This window comes from Herpailurus yagouaroundi, unplaced genomic scaffold (assembly GCF_014898765.1).
Source record: "Herpailurus yagouaroundi ecotype Mexico unplaced genomic scaffold, PumYag 181, whole genome shotgun sequence".
NCBI lineage: Eukaryota > Metazoa > Chordata > Mammalia > Carnivora > Felidae > Herpailurus > Herpailurus yagouaroundi.
The window spans coordinates 26,496,236-26,511,194 of record NW_024412412.1 but is presented as its reverse complement, the minus strand read 5'-3'; the positions used below and the strand labels follow the sequence as shown (position 1 = coordinate 26,511,194).

The following is a 14,959-nucleotide window of genomic DNA, read 5'->3' as shown; positions in this document are numbered from 1 at the left end:
TATGCAGCACCTTTGGGGAAGACAAGAGAACCTGAGATCCGGTTGTTTCCTTGGAAGGATTTGGAACATGGGGAAATGAACAGAGCTGAGTTGGAGTCCTGAGCTCTGGCAGCCTGTCTCAAAGTCTCCACGAACCAGCTCCCGTTCCACAACTCTGTATATTGAGGCAAAGGATAGAGAAATATCCCTGAGCATATAGAAGGTTCTCTGCTAGCTACATGGAGCTAAGAAGAAAACTATCACCCACACTTTTCCTAGAAACAATTCAAGATGAGAAAGGTGGGGTCAGTGACAGTCCCTACTGTGTGAGAATGACTGCTACCCTTTCAGGAACCCCAGCTGTCTGGATACCCTTCCATTTCCTGAGCAGTTGTCTGCTTCCTCCTAAGTTAGTTCGCATCTGCGAGCCCCAGGTTTCTTAAAATCTGCAGAAAGAGAATAACAAATGTATTTCTCTCCCAGGATTCCCGTGAGGGTTAAATAAGACAATCTTAGTAAAACTTGCGAAAATAAACTTGGGAAAGACCTCGGCACGTACAAAGCCCTCAGCTTACACTGCCTGCCATCATTATTATCACTCTACCTACTGGCAAAAGCTAGACACGTCTTAGGGAAACACTTTTCGAAAAAAAGGGGGAAGCTTTATATTGTGTTTCACTTTCTTTTTTTTTTTCCCCTTGCATTGTTGTTGCTGTTGGTTTTTTTTTTTAATATAATGTATTGTCAAATTGGCTAACGTACTGTGTGTAGTGTGCTCTTGGTTTTGGGGGTAGATTCCCACGGTTCATGGCTTACATACAACACCCAGTCCTCACTTTCTCTTTTAAATTTTCTTGAACCATCTAATGTACCAGTTTTCTTATAATTCAGGCTACGGGGTATTTAGAACTGATGATAAGATTGAACTTGATTGAGATTGTAGATGTGACCCCAGCCCAACGGGGGTGGGGGAGACAGCAAGGAGAGGAGAAGGTGAGAATATAAATGAGGGAATTTTAGGGATTCTTGTCTCGTTTCCTAAATACCTCAACTGAGAGGGACTATTTCTGCAATGCTCTTTCCTAGGAGGAAATTTTACAGTGTCCTTAGTTAATGCTATTAATGATCTATCACTGATTGAGGATTTAATGTGCTTAACCCCTGCATACATGATCTCTCTTGATCCTTACAACCACTGGTTGAGATGGGTTAATTTGTCCCATGCCACAGCTTGCAGGGCTGGGATTTGAACCCATTTTTATCTTACCCCAAGGCTTAGGCTCTCAACCACCCCACTATACCAGAAGCTCACTGGAAAGACAGTGGATCTGGGCCCTATGGTCAAGTTCAGACCAATGAAGCTGAGAAAGAAAGGAGTATGTCACTGTGCTATTACCCAGAATACCTGCCCTGGGGAACCTAGGGATCTTTGAATAAATCTCTTTAATAAAGAATGGTTCTTTGAAAAACAGTGTTGCCGGAATCGGGCCCTAAGGAGCCCCGCCGGGCAGGTGATGGGAGCAGCTTCTATGGGGAAGTTTCACCGAGACAGACTTCAAACTGGCCAGACCTGAGGTGATTCACTTCTGGGAACAAGAAGGCACATCCAAACAGCCTCCAGGGTCACCTATTGTGAAAACCGTCTGGGATCCCGCCATCATCCCAGGATATAAGGGCAGTGGGCGCTGACAGAGGGCCCGCAGCCCCAGACTCCATCACTTCTTCCATCCACCCCAAATACAAATGATAAAAATAACATTTGATAGGGACAACTAATATTTTCTTAACCTTGTTTAGAGTAAATGAAATCATCTTGAAAAATTTTTTAATACATTGTTGGAAGCTTATCCATTTATTTATTTTGAGAGAGAGAAAGCATGAGTAAGGGAGGGACAGAGGCGGGATGGGGGGGGGGGTAGCGAGAGAATCCCAAGCAGGCTCAACACTGTCAGCACAGAGCCCAAAGCAGGGCTCGATCTCCCGAACCATGAGATCATGACTTGAGCCGAAGCCAGACGCTTAACCGACTGAGCCACCCAGGCGCCCCTTGAAAATTTCTAGGTGGAGTAATATGAAATCTGTTTTTTCAAATGCAGCTTTAAGGTAAGACCCCAGGGCTGGCCTCCTTACTGCCCTCATCCATGTTTCTACTTCATGTCCCTCCTGGCTTCCAGAGCTGAAACCAGATGAAGCCTCACTGAGAACAAAACAGTTTGCTGACTATCTTCAGGATGTAGGGGAAGGCTGGAGAGACAAGTCGTCAGGGAAGAGAACTCTCTGGTCGCAGGTGGGGTACAGATGGAAGAGAGGTGACAACAGATGTACAGGGACAAAACAGCACTCATCACAAAGGCCCTGCTTTACGCACTTCTCTGAGAAGCGTCTGTGAAAGAGAGTTGGTACTTCGACAGCGACCACTATCCAATTCTTTCTACAAAAGGTAACATCTTGACCCAAGAGCTTAGAAAACGTAGCCTGTTTTTAAGTGTCTTTATTCTGCCTTCATACATTTGGTTATGGTTTTTCTCTCCCTACATTTGATCAGTTGTCTACCAGGGTACGGAATTCTACTTTGGAAATCACCTCCTTAAGGCTCTCGAAACCTTGCTCCAATGTCCTCCAGGATCCCCTGTTGCTCCTGAGAAGTTTAGAGACATTCTGTTTCTTTTTTGTTTTTTAAGTTTATTTATTTATTTTGAGAGAGGGACAGAGAAAGTGCACGTGTGAGTAGGGGGAGGGGCAGAGAGAGGGGAGGGAGAGAATTCCAAGGGGGCTCCATGTGCCGTGAGTGCAAAGCCTGATGCGGGGCTCGAACCCACAAACCCTGAGATTGTGACGGAGCTGGAATGAAGAGTCAGATGGGCACCTGACTGAGCCACCCAGGCACCCCAAGAAGTTTTGTTTCTTAATACTTAGTGAGTGTCTAGTTCTTGAGGATCTTCTCTTTATTCCCAACTTCCGAAATCTGACAATGATGTGTCTTGATAAGAATCTATCTTTACCTACTGGCCTGGCATCAGGTGGGCCCTTTCCGTCTGGGAATCTATATTCTTCAATGCTGGGAAACATCTGTCAGTTATTTCATTGAGTATTTCCTCTCTCTGCCTTCTTCGTCTGGATTTTTTTTTTATTATTAGTTGGATGTTCATCTTCCTAGGCCAGCAATTTTCAACGACTCTCCTACACTAATCCTTAGATTTTTCTTTCTTCTTCCTATTTTCTTTGTCTTTTGGCTTTACTTTTTCTTTTTTTTTTGTTGAATCCTTCATTTCTACTATCATATTGTTAAATTTTTAAAAGCCTATATTTGTTGTTTCCTAAAGGACTCCTTTAAAAAAAAAGCTACCTCTTCCTGTTTCACAGATGAAATATTTTTTTCTTACCTCTCCAAGAGTATTCATGTTAGTTCTTTCCCCAGTTGGAGTTTTCCCACATGGACTCTTTTTCCTCAAAGACTGTTATTTCTTCCAGTTTATTTGCATCTCCGTCTTTCTTCTGATATATGCCCATCCTTGACTGTCCATGTTTATAAGGAAGGGAAACTGCATCCACAATGAAATTTGCTAAAGAGCAGCTGTTCTCAACTTCAGTGCGTACTTGAGGGTCTTAAGATTTCAGGGCCCCACCCCTAGTGGTTCTGATTCTGTTAAGTCTGGAGTAGGGTGCAAGAATTTGCATGAAAAAAATTTTTTTTAAGTTTATTTATTTATTTTTGAGAGAGCAAGAGCACTCACTGGGAAGGAGCAGAGAGAGAAGTAGAGAGAAGATCCCAAGCAGGCTACACAATTTCAGCACAGAGTCTGATGTGGGGCTCGGACTCACAACCTGTGAGATCATGACCTGAGCCAAAGCCCGACACTTAACTGACTGAGCCACCCAGGGGTCCCAAGATTTTGCATCTTTTTAAAAAAATTTTTTTTCAACGTTTATTTATTTTTGGGACAGAGAGAGACAGAGCATGAACGGGGGAGGGGCAGAGAGAGAGGGAGACACAGAATCGGAAACAGGCTCCAGGCTCTGAGCCATCAGCCCAGAGCCTGACGCGGGGCTCAAACTCACGGACCGTGAGATCGTGACCTGGCTGAAGTCGGACGCTTAACCGACTGCGCCACCCAGGTGCCCCCCAAGATTTTGCATCTTTATCAGGTGCCTAGGTGGTGGTGAACCACTGATCTGACTGGTTGTTTTCTTGGGGACTTTCCAAGATTATCCTGAGGTATTTCTCTTTGGGCTGGCCAGGTTCCTCAGACAAGGGCCTCCCAATCTCATGCTCAGGGTCCAGGCCTGGCTCCAGTACTTCCTTAGCCTAAGAGGGCCAGGAGGGAGGATCTCATCATTAGATATGTAAATGGCCATTTGACCCGCCTCTTTTATTGTGGTGTTCTTGCCAAAGCTACTTCTGGAGTCTTCCAGTCCAGAGGCTCTCTGTTTCACACTCCCCAAAGGTAGACACCTCTCGACCTGTGCCAGTGTGGGGAGGGATAGTCCCTCAGCTGGGCAATGTGGAAGAAGAGATCTGGGGATCTAAATGCTCCCTAAGCAGACCGTCAGCTGATGCTTTTAGAGCCCCACCATTACTCCCCAGTTACCAGATCCCCAGTTTTGGGGGGACGGGTGCGAGGGACAGTAGGTTTGCTTCTCACTTCCCAGTCTGCCAGCATCAGATTCCCCTTTCTTGGGCTTACAAACCCAACTGCCCTTGTTTTCCAGCTTCCAGCATCCAGGATTCTGTTGTTCCTGTCAGCTGCTTAATTTCCTCTGACCTTATGGGTTTCTACCCCTTTCATGCCCCCCAAAGGCTTTCAAGAGGACAGGGAAATAAATGAAAATGTTCAATCTATCTTTCCCCCAAAAGTCCCGCACCGCACTATGAAAAGATTTGGTTTGGTATTAACTTCAAACCATTCTGAGCTATTTGTATTTGTAAAGACAGATGTGGCCTCATTGTGACCATTTCGGGCTTATGGGCTATTTTTTTCTTTCTGTTGTAAAGAAAGCTTCCTATTTCAAAACTATGTTGTTTTAAGCACATCTCTAATAATGACCCCTAGAAGAAAATATGGAGACTCTCACTCCTCTGGCTTCTCAGACTTCTATTAATTAGCAAATGCCCTCAAGAAACAGTGAAGCTCTAAATCAGATTCATTTTGAGATTCCATGTAACATATTCAAGTTGTCAGAATTTTTACAATGCGTCTAATGAAGTGCTCAGCATAATGAATTGTACAATTATAACAAAATGGGGTTCTAATGAGCAATTCTCATTCCAAGCAAGAACATTCCAGGGTCTTTTTATTCTCCTTCTCTCAAACTGGAGGCTAACAAGTAGTTATGAAAAAAAATTAATGGGGAGTGTGTAGCACAGCACTCAGTTGAAATGACTCTTACAAACTGAGTTTTGCTCTAAGTTTGTAGGTGGCAATATAGCTTTAAAAATGGGTTCTCAGGGCTGTTGGTGGGAATTTAAATTGGTGCAGTAACTCTGGAAAACAGTATGGAGGCTCCTCAGAAGGTTAAAAGTAGAACTACTATATGACCCAGCAATCCTACTTCTGGGTATATATCCAAAGGATATATATATCCAAAGGAAATGAAAATAGGATTACTATAGTTTACTCATATGTTTGTTGCAGCATTATTCACAATACAGAGACAATATTCATGTCTGTCAATGGATGAATGGATAAAGAAGATATTGGTGTGTGTGTGTGTGTGTGTGTGTGTGTGTGTGTGTGTGTGTGTGACGGAATATTATTTGGCCATGAAAAAAGGGAAACCCTGCCATTTACGACAACATGGATGGACATGTAGGGCATTTTGCTAAGTGAAATAAGACAGAGAAAGACAAATACTGTATGATTTCACTTGTATGTGGAGTCTAAAATAGCTGAACTCTTAGGAAATAGAGAATAGAATAGTGGTTATCAAGGGCTGGGTGGGAATGGGGGGGGAATGGAGAGATATTGGTCAAAGGTTACAAACTTCCAATTATAAGATGAATAAGCTCTAGGGATTTAATGTAGAGCATGGTGATTTTAGTTAATAATTCTGTATTATGTATTTGAAAGTTTGTAAGAGAGTAGATCTTCAATGTTTTTACCACAACAGAGAAATTATGTGGCATGATGGAGGTATTAATTAATTCTATGGTAGCAATAATTTTGTAATATATAAGTATATCAAAATCAACATGTTATACACCTTACTACACTAAGGTCTCAGGTATGGTCCCAAGATCCTTCCTGATCCATATATATGAGACGGAGCTGTATGGATGCGGAGGTCAGGCAGAAATTATTCACTAGCTGCCCTTGGCTGTGAATTGTGTCTCTTCCATGGAACACACTACCCTTCCCTTCTGTCCTATGAATTTGTGGTCTCATGTGACAATAGAAAGGTAAATGGCCCAGAGGTTCTTCATTGCCATCAAAGATCTGAGGCTGAAATGTCTGTGAATCGTTGCTCTAGTTAAAAGCTTCCCGTTGCTGAATACCCATCTTGTATGCACTGCAATCACTACATTAGATGATTTGCCGGGAGTGATTTTGTATTCTTACAATAATCTGCAAGGTGCGTATTGTACAGATGAGAAAAGCTGAAGCTTTGTGATGCTAAGGGAAATGGCTGAAGTCTATAGACAAAAAGAACCAGAGGCAGGCGTGCCTGGCTCCACACTCCAGCCAAACTTTAAGGGGCCTCCATCTTGGCTGGACTCTCCCTGGTTTTCTTACTAATCCTCTCTGTGACCCAGATGAATCTGTTTGCTCCCTGCCTGCTTCCGGGACCCTGCTTTGTACAGCTCCAGGGGCGCTGATCACGTTATGGCCTAGACATTTGTAATGTGGGAGCTCTGCTTTGACCGTCTGCTTTCCTCACTGGGATGGTGAGTAATAATAAAAAATTATCATTGTTATTGATTAGAGTGCTTCTACTGCAAAGAATAGGAAACTCCAATGTGACCAGCTTAGAAAAGTAAAGAAAATGGATTATCTCATGGAAAAGAAGTCTTGGTAAAGAACACCTATAAGCACGGTAAAGTGGATGACTTCACAATGCCACCAGAGTCCTATGTTCTTCCTGTCGTCTTGCTCTGCCATTCTCAGGGCACTGGCATTGCTTCAGCTGGGCTTCCCTGGGGCTGTAAGGGGGCGACTGCTATTCCAGGAGTCACATCCAGACACAACAGCAGCCGATTGAAGAAGAGAAACGATCGGTATTACCGCTCTTCCAAATCAAAGTGACAAGAAAACGTAGGAAAAAAGCTCCTTCGCATGGACCCTAGAAATGATTTTTTGGATATGCCATCTAAAGCACAAGTGATGAAATAAAAAATAAACACGCGGACATCAAACTAAAAAGCTTCTGTACAACAAAAGAAATGATCGGCAAATGAAAAGACAACCTAGAGAATGAGAGAAAATATTTGCGAACCATGTATGTGTAAAGGGTTGATATCCAAAATATATAAAGAACTCCTATAACTCAACAGCAGAAATCAAAATAATCCAATAAAAAATGGGCAAAGGACCTGAATAGACATTTTTCCGAAGAAGACATACATATGGCCAACAGGCACATGAAAGGTGCTCACCATCACTGATCATCAGGGAAACGCAAATCAAAACCACAATGAGGTACCACCTCACACCTAGTAGAATGCTTATTATCAAAAAAGACAAGACACGACAAATGCTGGCGAGGCTGTGAAGGAGAGGGGACCCTTATGCACTGTTGGTGGGGATGTAAAATGCTGCAGCCACTATGAAAACCAAGATGGAGGGTCCTCAAAAAATTAAAAAAAGAACTGCCATATAATCCAGCAATCTCACTTCTGGGTATATATCCAAAAGAAATGAAATCACTGTGTCGAGGAGATATCTGCACCCCTATGTTTGTTGTAGCGCTATTTAGAACACCAAGACATGGAAATAACCTAAGTTTCCATTGACAGTCCATTGACAGATGAATGGGTGAAGAAAACAATATACATAACAGATATATCCATATATACATAATGAATATGTATATAATATTCATTTATTTGTCTGTTTAGGTAGTTAGCTATGTAGTGAAATGGTGTTCAGCCACAAAAAGAAGGAAATCTTGCGATTTGCAACAACATGGATGGACCTTGAGGACATTGAGCTAAGTGAAATAAGTCAGACAGAGATAGGTAAATACTATATGATCTCACTCATATGTGGAATTTAAAAAACAAACAAGCAGATAAAAACCCCAGACTCATAGAAGAAGAGATCAGATTTGTGGTTACCAGAGGCAGGGTGTGGGGGGGGGGGGGGACTTGACACAAAGGTGGTCAAAGGTATAAACTTCCAGATATAAGATAAACAAGTACTGGGGTCATGTACAACATTACGACTATAGTTAACACTGTTGTATGATGTGTTTGAAAGTTATTGAGAGAGTAGATCCTAAAAGTGCTGCTCATAAGGGAAGAAAACACATTTTTTTTTGGTATCTGTATGAGAAGATAGATGTTACCTAAACTTATTGTAATTACTTTGCCATATATGTGAGTCAGGTCATTGTGCTGAGCATTTAAACTTATATAGCACTGAATGTCAATTATATCTCAATAAAACTGAAGGAAAATAATCAAGGTGCTATTTCCAAGAAGTCCCCACGTAGGCCTGTACTTACACCTCATCGGGCAGAACTGGGTCAACCTTAAGCCCATCACTAACAAGAGGTCCAGTTTTTGTCATTATATCAGACTAGTTTGGGTTTGCTCCTGAGTCAGGTTAGGAAGAAGTGGCCAGCTGGACAAAACCAGGGCTCTGACAGCAAGGAGTAAGGAAAGGACCGGCCTTTGGATTGACGACCGACAGCAACTTCTACTCAAGTGAAGTGTGTTTAAACGTCTCTGAAGACAGATCACATAAAAGTCAAGATTTTCATGTTTCTGTGTTTTCTACCCGTTCTTTTGATTGGGGAAATGGGTCTGAAAGGGATTGGCTGGGACCTCTGTTGAAGAGCTGCAAAGAAACTAGGGAAACTTCATCTATGTTAGGACTCCAACTAAATCTCCATGCGTTTGGAAAGTGCTGTCATAGAGAAGTGCATGTAACTATCAATATTTCAGGGCAGCAATAGGACTGAGAATCCACGAAGAAATGGATATTTGTCTCTTAGGTTAAAGATTAAGCTACAGGCTGTCATCAGCTGATGAGAAACAAGTTGAAGGCTATGCCAAAGACGACATACAAAAAGAGTCACTGCAACTGCCTGAAATCTAATTTTGGGGTTCTGAGCTACACCGTGGAGTTTCCAGTTGCTCTGGTTCTCCCAACAGCACTTGGACAGAGTTCTCTGCCAGGCTGACAAGTGATGCCTCCTGCAACTCCCCTTACCCATTATAGTTCCATCAGTAGGGGGTTGGCTCAGTTCAGTAAAGTGGGTCATATAGAGACATTTGATTCTCCTGTGTTACTCTTGCAGAAACTGAAGAGTCATTATCTGTCATTTAGATGTCCACTGACCTCAGCCAACAATCAAATACATGGAAAAGAAAACATCTCTTTTAATAACATAAATCTGATTATGTTACTACCTATTCAAAAAGGTTTCATGGCATCCTTTTGTCTGTGGAACAAAATGCAAACTATTCACCCAAACATCCAAGACCCTTGGGAATCTAGTTTCTCTTCCCCCTCCAGTCTTGTTGCCTCCAGTCTTGCCAGATCCCTTGGTGTTTCTGAAGGTACGAACTTTCACATTTCTGTGCCTTGTCTAAACTCACTGCTTTATTTCGACCATTTTGATGATACCTAGTCATCATTTAAGACCCTGAACAAACTCAGTTCCTCTAGCAGACTTTGCTTATCCTGTGTTGATTAATCAGAATGAATCAATCTCATCTTTATGGGCTCCCCTCTGTGTTTCCACTTCTGTTTAATGCTTTTGACAGTTGTCCCCTAAGTGTCTTCTGGTCAATCTGGGCCACTAAATTCCTAGACAGGAGATCAGCTGTATCTTCATCAACCCTATTTCTTCTTTCTGGGCACACAGGGAGACCTCACCCAGTTTCCCTTGAAGTTAGTTTGAGGTTATGTGTTTGGGTTCTGACTGATGGACTTGGGTAGAAATATAAGCGTCTTCCAGGAAGGTCTTTAGAAAGCTAGTCTTTAATAATACCTGATGAGCCTCCAGTCCTGTTTTGACCTTCTGTGGATCAAGGCCAGAATCACAGGCTAAAAGGAGCCTGGATCCCTAAGCGATTGCTCGTAAGACAGCTACCTATGGGAGAGCTGCCTATCCTCCCTGGAGATTGTGTGAGTGAGGAATAAACCACTAGTACACCAGGCCGTGGAGATTTGGGGATTTCTTGTTATTGCCATATCACCTAGCTTTTCTTGACTAATACAATTCCTAACGTAGAGGGGATCATGTATTATTCATTTCTTATTCCCCCTGGTGCTCAGTGCTTTGCATGCCTTTCCAAAGCGAAACGCAGAGTGAATAAAATACCTGTCCTAAAAATTATATATTTTCATCTAAGAAAGGACTGAAATTCCCTTAAGAGCAACATGTCTGTTTTTTGTGAACATGAGATTAATGATTTAACAAACATGTGTTTCTGGTATTTTCTGGCAGACTTCAGCAATGAGAGTGAGGGAGAGGTGGGTGGAAAGGGTTGCTGCAAGGAACGACCCCATGGCGGTTCTCCCCGTGGTTGGCTTTCCTCCTCCTTCAGGACATGGCTTATCGTCCACCTCTGCAGCAAGACCTTCACAGGTCACCCCACTGTAGGAATCCCACTTCTCTAATATTCTCTATATTAGCAGTTATCTTCATAGAGTTTGCCCAGGACTTGAAGTATTTGCTTGGTTTGTTTGAATTCCAGATTAGACAGGAAGCTCTGTAAGGGAAGCAACCACCTCTGTCTTGTTCACTGTTGTTTCCAGGTACCGAAAGTATGTGTGGTTCATGGTAGGCACACATGCATGATGATGAGTAAGGGAAGGAAGGAGACAGAAGAACGATGGAGTAACAAAATCACTATCTAGTGGTGGTCGTGGTGGTGGGTCCCAACAGCTCACATTTCAAGACCCCCGAAGTCACAGTTGCACACAGCAAAATAACTAATGCTACTTCCCAGAAGAGTTAAAATTATGTTCAGGAAAATATACTGAAGAAGAAACATGACCGATGCACTAAAAATATGTCCACATGGCATGGTTCAAACACATTTTCACATTTATAGAAAGAAGTCTTAGTTAACTGGAAAAATTATCCAACCCAACACAATTCCTCAAAGGGTCAAAATAAGTACGATGTCGCTAATCATTCGTTCACCAATCCATTATCATTGCTCAACAAATATTTACTCTGAGTCTAGTACACACAGAATGCAGAATATTTCCAGAAGTTGCTGGGAATTCTAAGCAATAGATGACACGCTCCTTCCTCCTCCTTTTCAGTGATTTATATATAATTGAAAACATAAAGGAAAGAGACTCTTGTCTCTTAGTTACATCAAGACCAGGTGCCGTGGTCCTATTTTCATTTTGAGTCCAGTGTTGCACCTGACCTGGAACCCTAAGGAAAGTGAATTTTATACTAACCACAATCCCTATTCTCAAATCCCTGCCTGTAGCCACCCCTACCTCCTTCTATAGTACTTTTCATGAAAAGATGCAATGCATTCTACATAGTAAATACTCAGTCAATATTTGCTATGTGGTTAAACAAAAACACCCACAGAGCTCACATTTCTATGGATTTCCCCTCGTGAAGAGAACACATCTCCCCTCTCTTGTGCTCTACCAAAGGAATGGTCTCCACATTGTCACTCAGTTCCTGTAATCTGTGGGTCAAAGGCCAGCAGTATTTCCTGAAACCCTCATGGTCACTAGGACCTTCTAGAGCCATTGCCAGCTTGTCTCCCAGACTTGCCAAAATGGCTGCCTGCCCCCTCTCCCCATTCTGAAACAGTGGCTCCATCCTGGAATCTGGGGTGAGGTTCTGAGCGGCAGAGGCTTTTCTTCCTTGATGCCTATCTCAAGTGTAAAGCAAGTTGAATATTTCTGTTGACTTTTTAAACTCAAGTGATTCCAATGTGTTCCCTAGGAGGCAGCTTAGTAAAATAGAAAGAACCCTGAATCCACAGTCCAGAAAACTTGTTTTCGTGTTCTGGGACTGCCCATAACTAACTGTGTGATCTAGGGCGCACAGGGTCTTAACCTCTCTGGGTTGGACCAAAAGGTCATCACCTTTCAGCTCTAAAAAACTACAAATGTGTTTTTCATCCAAGAAAATATCTCATATGGCAAGGTGTGCCTTTGATGTTTCTTAGTCTCGGTATTCACTTGACAAGCGGGGCTTTATTTCTACGGAGGCTTTTCTAGAAAATAGGATGTTTAAATCAATAAGTCTTATGGTATTATTTAAGTTAAACAAACAGCAATTTTGAACAGAAGCTGATTTGAACGCCTTGAATTTATTTGCACGTGAGATGATAATTAGCTGCATAATCCACTGCTTTGTTCAAGGCTTGTGCTGAAATCCCATGTCCCTGGACTGTGATTAGACTTCCTAATAATCCAAAGGGCTGTTCAGAGATTATCTCCACTTCACTCTGGAGATGGGCATCTGAAGGATACTTTCCCCCGAGCTTCCTGAATATGAAGAAACAGCACTTACAAATCCTTCATTAAGTAACTATTTAACTATCAAGGTCATGAAACTGAATGAAATGAAGCACTCAGTCAATCATTAAAGATAGGCTTTTTAAGCAACGCTCATTGTTACTGTCATTACTTCTGCTATCAGGAGGGGAAAGAAATCACTACCTCGTTTCTTTTTGCCAAGGGGAAAGTAGCTTCAGTGGGTTCTGGATCTAGACCTGGAGAGTTTTTCGAAGTCATAGAAGTTAATGTGGAGATACAGACTCCCGGCAAGAAGACTGACAGGTGACCAGGGATGGTCTCTGCTCTGAACCAGTGGGGATGTCTGGCCCGTTCCCGTTTTCTCAGGTGGGCTCGTCTGGGGACACGTTCTCCCAGTGAGCCTACCCTGTACGTTCTTTTTTGTTTCTTAAGCCACCATCTGGAAGCTGCTCACGATGCTGGTCCAGCCTAAGGGGAAATCACTCCCTCTCCATCAACACCCACCAGGCGAAAATAATCAGATATCAATTACTTGGCTGAGGGAGTGAACAGTTGCTAATTAGAAAGGGACTGCTTTCCTTCGTGAATTGATAATTTGGCTTATTATAGTAAAAATAATCTTTAAAGTTTGTTTCCTCAGGAGAGACATGGCATAAACTGAAGGGAAGAGTGGGAAAAGTCAGGCATGGGAGGTTTCTCCTGCAGGATTTCTTCCCAAAGCTCTCAATCCATAAAGCCTCTGGCTATTTCTCAGAGGCGTTTCAAGGGATCCCACCACCTGCCTAGGTCTCAGGATTGGTGAACGGCTTAGCCATGCTTTTGGGAGGCACAGGTGGACAGGGTGCCACCGCTGTTGTATTTTGCACATGCTGTGTAAATGACTAACGTAGCCACCCTCCCCTTCCTCCAACGTAGCAGAGAGACAAAGCTGTGGGTATTCCACTTTGGGCAGGAGGCCCAGAATGCCAAAATGACGTGATGAAAGTCACCTGTGGTTCACCGTGGCTTCGTCCTCACCTCACAAGGAGGCGGAGGGGGGCGGGGCGGCTAAGAGGCTACAGTGTATTGCCCCGTTTTCTCCTCTGTTCCTTTTCCTCTAGGAAATGGTATTTCAATGGGCTCAATATGTGCCAGGAATTACTTCAAGGGCTCAACACGTATTAACTCCTTTTATCCTGACAACAGCCTATGTGGCAAGGGCCATCCCTGCCCCACTTTAAAGATGAGGTAAATGAGACACAGGGGATTTAAGTAACATGGCCAGATTCACAGCTTGTAGCTGGCAGTGTCAGGATTCAAACCCAGGCTCCCTAACCCCACTGCCCATGCTCTCTACCATTTCACAAATTGAAATTAATGAGTAGGTGCTAACTTTCAGCTTTGTGATGATACTAAGAACACCAGCGAGGAAAAACCACAGATACGGTCTTGTGCATTCGGATCAGTTGCCTTTAGAGACTGCTCTAGTTGGCGCCGAAAAAACTACAGATGAACAAAGCTGGGCTGCTTTGTTCACTCCTTGAAATCTACCCTCCGCCTCCAGCCCAGGTCTCTGCTACCTGCCTACCTGGGAAGCCCACATCTCTTCACAGTCCTAACCTGTATCGTCCATCGACGCAAGTTCTCCCAATTGCTGGTCCTCGAGGCAACGATCTCGGCTCTGGGTTCTCCCCACTGGATGCGCAGGGACTCCTGATCCCCTCCCCTCTTTCCCGAAAGGCATTCAGCTGCTGGCTTTCTTCCCTCACTTCAAGTTTCTCCTCACTAATCATCTCATCCCATATAGTCTCTTTTCTTTGACTATGCACTGTTTGCTTCAACATAAATAGAAAAAAGGCCAAATTCTGACCACCCAATCCAGGTCCCTGCGGGTCACGTGCTGGCGTCCATGACCCAGCTGTCTCTCCGCCTGTGGGTCTTCTTGGTCTATCTGGCCCTCTTGCTTCCTCTCCACCTGCATGATAGATGCCCCATGGTGGGCTATACAGGGAGAGAAAAGCCGGGCACAACCAGAGACCAGGAGGGGCATCTCACAGTGGGAAATGGGCACAGCTTCCTGAGTCTATTACATCATTGCTGCTATTAAGGAATGACCAATACCTGTCCACGAGTCACAGGCAGGAAGCTGAGCAGAGTTTCTAGAGCATGACATCGGAAATTCATTTAATTCAGACAAATAGAGGCAAACGTTAGGCTAAATGAGAGAATGTTAAGAAATAGATGACTAATGGGCCGCCTAAAGTTGCTGTAGCTGCCGGACCTGGCAGTCCCCACCAAAGCGACTGTTTGTCCCCCAAGCCTCGACAGTTGCTGGCTTCCTTGAGTTCTCCTTTCCTTCACGTTCGGTTGGC

General features: G+C 43.4%; 1 long non-coding RNA gene across 1 annotated transcript in view; it reads right to left on the bottom strand.

Moving 5' to 3' along the window:
* The window catches only part of LOC121039776 (uncharacterized), a 96,093-nt gene that overhangs the window by 72,016 nt on the left and 9,118 nt on the right, over window positions 1-14,959 (bottom strand). The window lies entirely within an intron of this gene.